The sequence below is a fragment of the Microtus oregoni genome, unplaced genomic scaffold (genome assembly GCF_018167655.1).
Source record: "Microtus oregoni isolate MIOR12 unplaced genomic scaffold, Mior012 000010F_ref0000083, whole genome shotgun sequence".
NCBI classification, from domain to species: Eukaryota; Metazoa; Chordata; class Mammalia; order Rodentia; family Cricetidae; genus Microtus; species Microtus oregoni.
In genome coordinates this window covers 30,358,296-30,370,416 of record NW_024543069.1, presented here as the reverse complement: position 1 = coordinate 30,370,416, position 12,121 = coordinate 30,358,296, and positions in this window count along the sequence as shown.

Genomic DNA, 12,121 nt, shown 5'->3' with positions numbered 1-12,121 from the left:
GGAGAAAGGAGGCAGAATCAGGGAGATAGACATGCTGAAAACTTTCCTAGTAAGCCACAACCTGGTGGTGATAAACAGATTACTAGAAGTGGGTTAAATTAAAATGTAAGCGTTAGCCAATAAGAAACTAATTAATGGGACAGGCAGTGATTTCAATAATACAGTTTCTGTGTGAGTATTTAGCGGCCGAGCAGCCGGGAGCCAATAAGTGACCTCCTGCAACAAAATTATTTTAAATTACTTATATCTCTAGTGTTTGGTGAAACTCTTCAATAATTTGTGAAGTTTTCTGTTTCCAGCATTCTGTCTTTGTGGTATCATTTTATAGCACTGGTTTTATTTTAGTTTGTTTTATTTATTTTTTTGTTATAATGTTTTGACTAATAACTTAATCAGTTATATCTTTACACATAAATATATGCCTTTTATGTTTCAAAATTGATTTGTCAGAGTTGCTTTTGGTAACTTTTTTCTTTTTAATGTTTTTTTTTCATTTGCTTCTATCTATAACTCTAGTATTCTTTCTTCTTTATCTTCAATACTTTTGAATGTTAAGGTAATTTCAGTCTTCTGCTTGTTTGCATATGCTTCTTTTGCTCCTCTCTTGTATCTTACCTCAACTAAATAGTTTATGAGAGAGATGCACACACACACACACACACACAGAGAGAGAGAGAGAGAGAGAGAGAGAGAGAGAGACAAAGAGACAGAGAGAGAGATTATTTTAGTAATTTGTGGGGTTCAAATTCTAAAATTTGTTGATATAGTCACTATCTTCCTAGATATTCATTTCTTGAATCATATAAAAAATTAAAAACTCAATGTTAGTATGTATTATTAAATTTGTATATTTAATTATCTGATTAATATAAATTAAGATAGCTTCATTTTCTTTTGTTGTTTAAAACCTATAAGTTTATATGTTCTCCCTTCTAAAATCTTCAACCTTGCCGTAAATATTTTAGGAAAAGAAAGGAGAGTGAGATATTGTATTATGAACCAATGCTTAAAACATTTAATCAGTCTGCTTGCCTATTTTGGTTTCCTACTGTTTCACATATTTCTGATTCTTTTGCCTTATAACCGTGGCGGCTTTTGTTTATATTCTGTTAAGTGTCTGGGCTAATATCAGAGTGGTGCTACTTTTCTCTGACTTATTTATTTGCAAATGTTTTTCTCCTCAGAGGTGAAATGACTTTAGATTGCTTAACTAACAGGTGAGTTTATGCATCACTTTCCTGGTGTGATGCGGTACTCAAGAGTTTATTTCTGTCTCCCTGTTAGAGTGACCAATAAAACTTTATGTACTAACTTTCTAGGGAAAGCTTCTCCTTATAGACTCATCGAGTCTGGATGAGTGAGGGTTGTTGTTTCTGTCTTTATGCCCCATGAGGCTGAGTAAACAAAACTAGACACTTAACAAATGCTGTCAGGGTAAAAGAGCCTCCAGGAATACTTTTACCTTCTGGGATCCCTGCCAGTACTTCATTCCAGGTGATGGGGGAAGAAATAAAACAGCAGCACTTAGTGCTTTCCCTGATTTTAGCCCCTCTTTACACTATTGAGTACCTAAATTCTCAATAGTTTCTTCCATGTTTGATAGTTGCCTTAATTGACTAATAAAACAATCTAGTAGTTCTGTACCCACTCTCTAACGCAGGTGCATTTCTGGAAAAACCAGCACTAGAAAGAAAATATCTGAATAACAGGAGAGCTAAACCTAAATATCTCACAAGGAATCTTTGGGAGGTGGTAGCAGGGACCCTGGAGAGAGCTCCAGTGAAGCTAGCAAACACTTGATAATAGTATGAAGGTCCCAAGATGTTCCTTACAAGTAATTCTTCTGAAGTGATAGCAGAGACCATTGGCACTTTATTGCCCATGGGACCTTTGAAGTATCTGTAGAAAAAAAAAAAATATGTTGTGCTTGATGGCAGCTGAATGGTTTTTTAATACACGTCTAATTTCTAGGGGAGAACACTGATCTCTCTTGTTAGTAGTTTTCCAGCTCAGCATCTGTTGGACTCCAGCAGAGATGCAACATAGCACTTTGCCATAAGATAGGGAGCAATTCCCTAGACACTGCTTACATCATCCATGAGTGGGAAGAGTAGAAGCCAAAAGTCCCTGTACTAAGTTGCTCATGACAGTAGTTAAACATTCTGAAGATAAAGAGTTTTTTAATGTGAGTTTAAGTAAAAGTGGTCCAAATCATAAAAATAAATAACATAAAACCTACCAAGGTATAAATACATGCAGAGTACACTAGAATTGCTTGCTTGCATGCTTTCTGAGATTTTAAAACAATTTTTCATATCCTAACTAGATGTTAAGATACCTAGACTAATTGTAAATATTTTGATCTGAGTACCTCTTCATGACTTTAAAAAGATTTCTGTATGTCTTATGTTTTAGGGGGTTCTGCTGTTGTGACAGCAACAATGAAATCCCAAGTATGCATCAACAGCACAAATCATTATTTTCCAACATTTCAATGTTGCTTATAGCAATTACATAACATTATGAATTATAAACAACACCCAATGAGGAGATGTAAGATCACCAGGAGATGGAGTTGGAAGATGTGACTGAAGTTTAAGGAGCAAATTAAACTAATTCGAAAGATTTCAGTTAGTGTGAAAGTGAATTAATTTTCTTCTATATTTATCTGCCTCACCTCTTCCTAACTAGAGCCCTTCGGTTTCTCATTCCCCTAATCAAATCACTTCTGCCTTGTTATTTCTTTCTGTATTGCTCCCCAACCAAACTCCAGAAATGGTTTCTTTTTTACTACCTCATTTATGCAGCTGCTCCAGAATATTCTCTCACATCTGACAATTCCGAGAATGGAGCTTCCAATTTTAGAGATCATGTGACAATGACGCACCATGATATCCACAGAAAGTATATTTTACAGTTTTCATCAAGTAAACATCTCCTTGCAAATAATGGAGACCATTACAGAAAACCCAAACCAAGTAAAATACAAAAATGTGGAACTCAGTTCCAATGGACATATCTACAATACAACTCTAGCACCAAGGCTCACAGAGTATTCTGGAAGAGGAGGTCCAAAGATTGTATGTAAAAAGAGAGTATTGAGGAGCTTGTTTTATGACTGTCTCTACCATTAGTTTCTGAAGCTATGCCCATAAAATGTCTACATGCCTATTTAAGCATGAGCTGAACAAAGACTCAACAACAGAAATGCTAAAGTTGAGTGAGGAAAGTCTGTGTTTCACCAACACTATACAAAGAACTCTAGGCAAATAAGGAATGCTGAAAGGAAAATAATCTTCTCGAGGGAGGAGGGCACCGTGGAGAAGAGACCTGATACCAAATATCTCTGAAAACAAACAAGTTACACATAAATAACATTATACAAACTGAGTGTTTTACATTTATGTATTTGGATATATATATATATATATATATATATATATATACACACATGTAATTACATACATGCAACAACATTTATTGAAAAGAGGAGTCCTGAATTTGAAGAGACTGGAGAGCATTGAAAGACTTGAAAAGAAGGAAAGGAGAGGTAATTACAATCTCCAAAAATATAGAAAGAACAAAAAGCACACACAAACCCAAATTTATAAGTAAATTTCACTCAGTATGATGATTACAAACACATGTTCCTATAAATTACAAAGTTTGATCAAGAGTTTGTATCTCCCTTCCTATTTTATTAAGATTTTTTATTTATTTTAGTGAATTTATTTATTTATTTAAGTGAATGAATGTCACTGCTCACATGTGTGGATATGAGCAATGTGTAGTGTCTGCTGCCAATAGAAGTCAGAAGAGGGTATCTGATACCCTGAACCTGGAGTCCTGGCAGTTTGAATGATAATGACTCCCCTAGTCTCATATATTTGAGTGCTTAATCACCAGTTAATGGAAATGTTTGATAAAGATTAGGTGTGACCTAGTTGGAGTACATGTGGCCATTTTGAAAGCTGTGTCACTGGGACGGTAGGCTTTGAGGCTTCAAGAGACACAAATTTAGTGTATCTTTCAGTCTACAACTTGTGATCAAATATGAGATCTCAGGTACCATGCCTGTTTGCCTGCTACCATACTCCCCATCATCTCTGAAACTTAAAGCAATCCGCCAAGTAAATGTTTGGTCATGATGTCTTATTATAGTAATATAATAGTAATTAAACCAGAGTTCTGGGTGGCCATGAGCCATCACCAGCTGGGGAGAATTGAACCTAGGTCTTCTTTAAGAACAAAAAGTGCTCTTAACCACTGATTTATCTCTTGTCTATTGTATCCTGGCTTAATACACTTTTTGTTTTTAAATCTGCAGAGAGAAATCAATACTTCCTATTTTCTCTAAGAGATGACCCTTCTTTTCCTATTTGAATTGTCAGGACAAATTCAGAGGTGCTTAAACGATTGTACATATAAACAGTTGAATAATAAATAAAATTATTGTGCTATCACCACTCACATTAGATTTTGCTAATAAATTCTTAGTTTATTCATTCAGATATACACAAATATAAAGCATTAATAAAAGGCTAGGTGTGGTGTAAGTTCTGTCTGGGTTACTGTGTATTGGCACCCATCTAGTTTATACAATATATATTCAGACACAAATGAGAAATATATTCCTAAAACCTCCAGAGTGTAGGTCCACCACCTTTCTTAGAACACACAAGTCTAAAACAAAAAATATTAATAGGCATTTAAAACATTTCAGCAGTAGATTTCAATCATCACCATCCAAGGCAGTCTCCTCATGGAAACTCACTGACCAATACAAGCAGGAAATTAGGTAGGTGATTTTCACTTCTCTTCCCACCCTCCAATCACAATTCCCTAATCTTATTACAAGTTTGATAGCAGACCACCTGCTCAGACTTCTTCCTCTGTGTCCCATGCCAAAAGGACTAAAAAGAAGTTCTCCTATATCCTTCCTTCCTCATCCCAAACTTTTGTCTCACCTGACAACACTGGAGCCAACAGCAAATACACTCTCTACCTGGAAAACAGTTGGTTACCACTAAAGAATCAGATCCTAATTATAGATCCAGATTTCCTCTCTCTACACCCCTATCCTTTTTGCCCAACCCATTTCTTCCAGTTAGCACCCAATATTTAGAAACAAGTTCACTCTAGGATGGGCAATGGTCACATCTGGCAGGAACTCAAAAGCTCACCAATCAGGCAACTCATAGCCCTCACAAGCTTCTAAAATCCACAAAGGACAGCAGATGCCAAGAAAAGAAAATTCACTCAACATAGATAAGACTAGATATCAACATGTAGAAGTACAATCATTCTAAACCAAGAGGTATAGAAACCAGGACAAAACACAATCAAAACAGTCAGTGCAATATGTCTTCTTGACAGCACAGCAGTCATACAAATGTAGGCTCTAAGAAATGCAGTATAGATGAAGCACAAGACAAGGACTTCAAAACAGCTGTTAGCAAAATGATAAGAACTTTTAAAAGGATACAAAAAGTCCATTAATGCAATCTATGAAAGCATAGAGAGTGGAATAAAACAAAACGACTGTACAAAACATAAATGTAAAAATATAATTAATAAGGAAAACCTAAACCGTGGTAAAACTAGAAATGAAAAATTTACAACAGGAACCTCAACATAGAGATTTACTTGTTTTAGACCTGTGCATTCTAAGGATTGTTAAAGACACGATAGAAGAAATGGATATCTCAATAAAGGAAAAAGTTACATCTAAATATAACCAGGCAAAAAAAAATCCAGGAAATCTGGCACACTGTGAAAAGACTAAAATAGAAGTAATAGGAATAAAAGAAGGAAAAGAAGCGAAAACCAAAAGCATGGAAAATATCTTCAACAAAATCAAAGAAGAAAAATTCCATAAGCTAAGGAAGGAGATGCATATCAAGGTATAGCAAATAACAGAACATCAAATAGACTAGAGGAAGAAGGTTCTACCCATCAAAGAATAATAAAAATGCTAAACATACAAAACAAAGAAAGAATAATAAAAGCTGTAAGGGAAAAAGATTGAGTAGCATATAAAAGAAGACCTATTAGAATAATACATGACTTCTCAAAGAAGACACTAAAAGCCAAAAGCCCTGATCATATGTTCTGTTCTACAGAATCTAAGAGACCACAGTAGCTTATACAGATAAGTATATTCAGCAAACCTGTCAATTATTATAGATGGAGAAAATAAGACACTCCATGATAAAACCAAATTTAAAGAATATCCATCTATGAATCCACTGTGCAGATAGTACTAGCAGAAAAACTCCAACCTAAACATGTTATTTATGACCAAGAAAACATAAGGAATCTTAAACAATTAAAAGAAGAGGAAACACACACATTAACAAAAGTCAACAGCCATGATTCATTGATATTACTCAAATTTATGGTCTCAAGTCATCAATAGAAAGACACGGGCTAACATAATGGTTCCACAAACAGACTCTGACCTTCTCTGTTTCAATAAACCGACCTTAACATTAATATATCATCACAAAGTTATGAAAAAAATGTATTCCAATCAAAAAGACGCAAGAAACAAGTGAATGTAGCAATTTTTATATCTGACAAAACAGACTACAAACCAAAACTAATCCAAAGAGATATAGAAGAGAAGTGCATTATAATATTCTCATCAAAGGATAAATCCAAGAAGATATTGAAATTCAAAACATCTATTAACAAACACAAAGGCACCCAAGTTCATAAAATAAACATTACTACAGCTGATCCTCATTCAGTGACTGTGAGTGACTTCAATATACAACTCTTGCCAAATGACAAGTCATTCAGATAAAAATCCAAAGATATGCAAGAGCTAATTGCATACATAAACTAAATAGACCAAACAGATATTTATGGAACATTTCACCCAAATAAAAAAGAATATACCTCCTTCTCAAAATCACATGGAAATATCTCCAGTATTTTCAACATATGTTGACAAATAACAAATCTTAACAGAGACAGAGATAGAGACCCACATGGGAGCACCGGACAGAAATCTCAAGGTCCAAATCAGGAGCAGAAGGAGACGGAGCACGAGCAAGGAACTCAGGACCACGAGGGGTGCACCCACACACTAAGACAATGGGGATGTTCTATTGGGAACTCACCAAGGCCAGCTGGCCTAGGTCTGAAAAAGCATGGGATAAATCCGGACTAGCTGAACATAGCGGACAATGAGGAATACTGAGAATTCAAGAACAATTGCAGTGGGTTTTTGATCCTACTGCACGTACTGGCTTTGTGGGAGCCTAGGCAGTTTGGATGCTCACCTTATGAGACCTGGATAGAGGTGGGCAGTCCTTGGGCTTCCCACAGGTCAGGGAACCCTGATTGCTCTTTGAGAAGATGAGGGAGGGGGACTTGATCAGGGGAGGGGGAGGGAAATGGGAAGCGGTTGCGGGGACGAGGCAGAAATCTTTAATAAATAAATAAATTTAAAAAAAAAAATTGAAGTAACACCCTCCATCCTGTCTGACCTTCATGGATTAAAGCTGAATATAAACAACAAAAGAAACAGCAGAAAGTATACAACTTCATAGAAACTAAACAATTTATACTAAGTGAAAAATGAGTCAAGACAGAAATTTAAAAAGAAATGAAGATTTTTAAAAAATGAATGAAAATAAATATATAATATTTCTAAACTTATGGAACACAATGGAAACTGATCCAAGAGAAAAGTTCATAGCATTAAATGCCTACATAAAAAAAGAAAAAAAAAATTAAAGAGATTGCACATTAGTAACTTAAATTTACGTCTAAATGCTCTAGAACAAAGGAAGAATCACACCCAAAAGGAGTAGATGGCAAGAAATAATCACAGGGATGATTTCAATAAATTACAAGCAAACAAATAAGCCAACAAAAGCCTGTACAAAGAATTAATGAATCAAAGTGTTGATTGATGTGGGATTCCCCTCTGTATGTTGTGATTACCATTAATGAAAAAAGAAACTTCTTTGGACCGATAGCAGGGCAGAACAGAGGTAGACAGGGAAACCTAAACTGAACGCTGGGAAGAAGAAAGTGGAGTCAGTGAGAAGCCATGGACCGCCACCAGAGATAGACATGCCAAAACTTTGCAGGTAAACGACAGCCACGTGGCAATAAATAAATTAATAGAAATGGGTTAATTTAATATGTAAGAGCTTGCTAAGAATATGCTATAGTGGTTGGCAAAGTAGTGATTTAATTAACACGGTTTCTGTGTGGTTTGTTTAGGAGTATGGATGGCCAGGAAATGAACAAGCAGCCTCCTACTATAGTTGGTTCTTTGGAAAATCAGTAAGATTAACAATTAAAAATGTGCTAATTTAACAGAAAGCAGAGAAACAAGATCCAAATTTACAAAATTATATATGACAAAGGGAATATAACAGCATTCATAAAAGAAATCCAGAAAATCATAAGGAAATACTTTAAAAAGCTATTCTCTAGCAAATTGCAAAATACAACAAAATGAGTAATTTCCTTGATATATATATGTATATAATATATATATATATATATATATGCCACCAAAATACAATCAAGATCAGATGTGCAAATTTTAAACAGACCTATAACTCACATTGAAATAGAACCTTCTATTAAATACCCCCCCCAAAAAAATCTCTCAAAGAAAGGTGCAAAATTCTACCAGACTTCCAAAGAAAAATTACCAACAATACTCCTCCAAGTAGTTAGAAAAATAGAAACAGAAAGAACTTGTCCAATTATTTTTACAAGGCCACAGTTACCCTAGACATACTACATAATGCTACAATAAAGGATGATAATTGCAGATGAATTTTCCTTATGAACATAGATGCAAAAATACTTAATAAAATTCTTACAAACTAAATTTAAGAATACATCAAAAAGAGTATCCACCATGGTCACCTAGGCTTCATTCCAGAGATGTTGGAAAATAAAAACACCTTCAACATATGGTACTGATCAAATTGGATGGTAGTATGTAGAAGAATGCAAATAGTTCCATATTCCATATTCTTACCACTTTGAATATCACTCAACCTCAAGAGATCAAGTATCCTGAAGAGATAGAAGAGAAACTTGAATTCATTTGCTCAGGTAAAGACTTTCTGTTTAGGAAATCATTATCATGGGGACTAAGAACAGCAATTAATAAATGGAACCTCATGAAACTTAAAAGATTCTGTAAGACAAGGGACATCATACCTTCAATGCAGCCAGCTTTAGAACAGAGAAAGTATTTTACCAACTACCCAAAAAAAGAAGGCAAACATCTGAAATATATAAAGAACTAAACAATACAGGCATCAAGTAAAAAACCCATTTATAAAAACGGGGTACAGATCTGAGCAGAATATTTTCAAAAGATGAAACAGAGAGCTGAGAAGCACATAGCACTTGGGAAAATACACATCAAAACTACTTTGAGATTTCATCTTACACCTGTCAGAATGGCCAAGATCAATAAAGCAAATGACAGCTCATGCTGCTGAGGATGTGGAGTAAGCAGAATGCAGATCTATTGCTGGTAGGACTGCAAACTAGTGGAAATCATTGTGGAGGTGCCTCCCAATAGCTGGGAATTAATATACCCCAAGACCCTAATATACCACCTTTGGGCATATAAACAAATGATTCCTAATCCCACCACAGATACACTTGTTCACCCATGTTTATTCCTGTTCTGTTCATAATATCTAAGAACTGGAAACAGACAGTATCTCCATCAACAAATGAATGAGTAAAAAATAATATGGTACAGTTATACATTGGATGTCAATCAGATGATAATAAATTTAATTTCAGGTTAAAGAGTGAAGCTAGAAAACATCACGCTGAGTGAGATAACCCAAACCCAAATGATAAATATAATATATATCCACTTATACATAGATATTAGGTGCTGGGTCTTTGATAATCAGGCTACAATGTATATAACCTAAAAGGTTAGGTACACGTAAAGTAAAGGCAGGAGGATTGAATCACGATAAAGGGAAAATAAAATAGACACTATGGATGGGTGGGGGAGATTAGTGAGAGGATCACACAGGGATGGAGAATGAAGGGGCGGGATAGGGAGAGAAAATGTGGAGGGAGAACTAAAACTAGTTGTGCCCAGATTACAAGCCCCAGAGAGAGACCACCTGAAAGGCCCAGACTGTAATAAGCAATGTTTAATCAGCATAATGCAAACATGTTTTGAACTCATCTCCATCCCCGTTGTGGTGAGGTAGAGAGAGTTGTATCTCCTCTGTGGGGTAGGCTTTTAAAGGCATCAACTACAAAGAGAATCTTTGAAGCTGCTTTGGCAAGGGTGCAAAGACTTTTTCCTCCCTCCCATTCTGCTAAGTCAGCCTTTTTCTTTATTCTTAGAGCAAGACCACTGTTCCTGTTAGGCCATCTTTATCAGCCTGTACCAGGTGGCTGGCTGGGCTGACCTAAGTGACCTTGTGCTCAGAATCTCCAGGGTGGAAGAGGGGAAAACATTCTGCTAGGTAATTTCTTCTCGCCCCTTTGAGAATAAGGGGTGAGGGTCCTACACTAAGGCCCATTTGATAAGTGTTTCAGAAACCTAATGCACCCACACACTAAGACAATGGGGATGTTCTATTGGGATCTCACCAAGGCCAGCTGGCCTAGGTCTGAAAAAGCATGGGATAAATCCGGACTAGCTGAACATAGCGGACAATGAGGAATACTGAGAATTCAAGAACAATTGCAGTGGGTTTTTGATCCTACTGCACGTACTGGCTTTGTGGGAGCCTAGGCAGTTTGAATGCTCACCTTATGAGACCTGGATAGAGGTGGGCAGTCCTTGGGCTTCCCACAGGTCAGGGAACCCTGATTGCTCTTCGAGCAGATGAGGGGGGGGGACTTGATCGGGGGAGGGGGAGGGAAATGGGAAGCGGTTGTGGGGACGAGGCAGAAATCCTTAATAAATAAATAAATTAATAATAAAAAAAAGAAACCTAATGCAACTGTTAGAATATGTACAGATCTATTAAAATAGAAAGGAGATCTAAATGGTATTACCCATCCCCTGAGACAGAGTTCAACATCAACACTGCCTGGGTGGTAAATAGCCCAATATGAGCCTGGTGGTGGTGGCACATGCCTTTAATCCCAGCACTCAGAAGACAGAGGCAGGTGGATCTCTGTGAGTTTGAAGCCAGCCTGGTCTACAAGAGCTAGTTCCAAAACAAGCTCCATAGTTACAGAGAAATCCTGAAAAAAAAAAAAATTCCAAGAGGAACACTTCAGGGACCTAGGGAAAAACAAAATACTATTGTTATGCTAAAGGAACGTAGCAACAAAATGACTCCTTCTGACATTCTGCTATACTCATAAGTCAATGTCTTTCTCAGCCATTGTCAAAAAAAATTTCTCCTATCATAGAGAGGATTAATTACAGATCTCCACAGTTGGAGAGGATGCAGAGCGTGAGAGACCTTGGAACACTTGATCCTAAGTGGGATGTCTTCATCTGTACCCTCCCTTCTTGGCTCAGGGAACTTTACAGAAGAGGCAGCAGAAATATTTTAAGAGTCAAAGTTAATTGAGAATACCAAGAAAATAAGGTCTTCTAAACTCAGCAACAGCAATGCACATAGGAAGTCTCAGAGACTATAATCAGAAAAAGGCCTGCATGAGTCTGGACCTGTATGGGTTCCAGTGCTAAAAATGTAAGTCGACACAAGCCTGCATCTCTATCCCAGAAAGCATCTCCAATTGTTAACCATTCATAAATGAAAATGTTGTTTTCTCCAATGGAGTGTCACTGGGTTTGTAAATCAGGTGGCCAACAAGAAACAATCTCAATGAAATTTTTGAAATTGTTAAGTTATTGTAATTTGCTTGTTTGTTACCCGCTAATGACTTGAGCTTTTGTTTTCTTTTTCATTTCTCACCCTATAGGTCTTTTGATTATATATTATAGTTTCTGGTTTTGTGTTTGTCCATATGTGTTTCTCTGCATATATATGTGTTTGTATTGAGCTTTTTCTCTTGACTCCTTTTCTTCTTGTTTGTTTCTTTGTTTTGTCTTATTTTGACTTGTTTTAGTTTTATTTTATTATTTTTTCCATTCTCTAAGTGGCTATTTTTATTTTAATGAGAGATCAACAAT